We start from the raw sequence: 1257 nt of genomic DNA, 5'->3' as shown, positions 1-1257 counted from the left end.
CAAACTCCAGACATATTCACTGGCTGTATCCCATTCCTGGAATTATTCTCTCATCTGTCTCCTGATCTCCCTGAATCCTTGCTAAAATTCCAATCTACAAGAAATTTTCTAGATCTCCAATAATGGGAGTACTTTCCATCAATTAATTCCAATTTAATATGCATTTTGTATTCAAATTGTGTACAAGTTGTCTCCTCCATCAGCTTGAGTTTCTTGAGAGCAGGGACTGTTTCGTTTGCCTTTGTAACCCTCTTAGTTCATTTAGCGCTCAGTTCATTATTTCTACATAATGGGCATTTAACAAATGCTTATTGACTGACTGCTCCACCATAATCCATTCTCCACAGAACTCCAGAAGTGACTTTCCTTAATCAGATGTGACTATCATTCCATAACAATAAAATCTGGTGGCTCCCTATTGACTCTAGGATAAAAAATAAACTCATCTGTTTGGGTTTAAAGTTCTTAACAAATTGGCTTCTTTCTTTACTAAAGATTTCTTCTGTTATGTCACATTACGATCTGACTAAATCCTCACACAATATTTCATTAGTGCCTTTATTAGCTGTCATTATATCCCCTTCAGTATTACATCATAAAATTTCTCTTCTTTAAAGATGCAAATCAAACACCACCTTCTACACAAAGCATTTACTGATTAGAACTGCTAGTACCATTCCTCCCCACCTTGTATTTGTTTTGAAAAATTCCTATCTACACACACACACACACACACACACACACACACACACATAGACACAAATTGTCTCCCCATGATAGAAAGGAAGTCCTTTGAGTTTTGAAGGCAGGTGGGATATTTCGCATTCCTAGAATCTAGGATTGTGCTGGACATATGGTAGATGAAAAATGTTGAGCAACTCATGCTAGCTCTTTGTGATCATTACTTCCATTTTGAGGGGTCAAAGGTATCTCTCTAAATAATGTTTTATAATTTTTCTAGTAACTAGAGTCAAGTACACTGGTTTATATGAGTAGAAACTGGAAAGAGATCATTTCTTCCCTTTAAAAAATGTGGGGTGCTTTTTTATTTTGCACTCTTGTGGTTCTACATAACTTCAAAATTCACTGACAGTGATCAAGGAATTAGCTTTTTTCCCCCTAGTATCAGAGGATGTATGTAAATCAATACTTGGGTTCATCAAGCACAACAAAGAGATCTTATTCTCTTAGGACTCAACTCCCTAGTAGTTATTTTTGCTGTCACTATCTTTGGCAGAGAAAATGAAAGCAAAATAA

This window comes from Macrotis lagotis, chromosome X, assembly GCF_037893015.1.
Source record: "Macrotis lagotis isolate mMagLag1 chromosome X, bilby.v1.9.chrom.fasta, whole genome shotgun sequence".
NCBI classification, from domain to species: Eukaryota; Metazoa; Chordata; class Mammalia; order Peramelemorphia; family Peramelidae; genus Macrotis; species Macrotis lagotis.
This window is presented reverse-complemented; position numbering follows the sequence as displayed.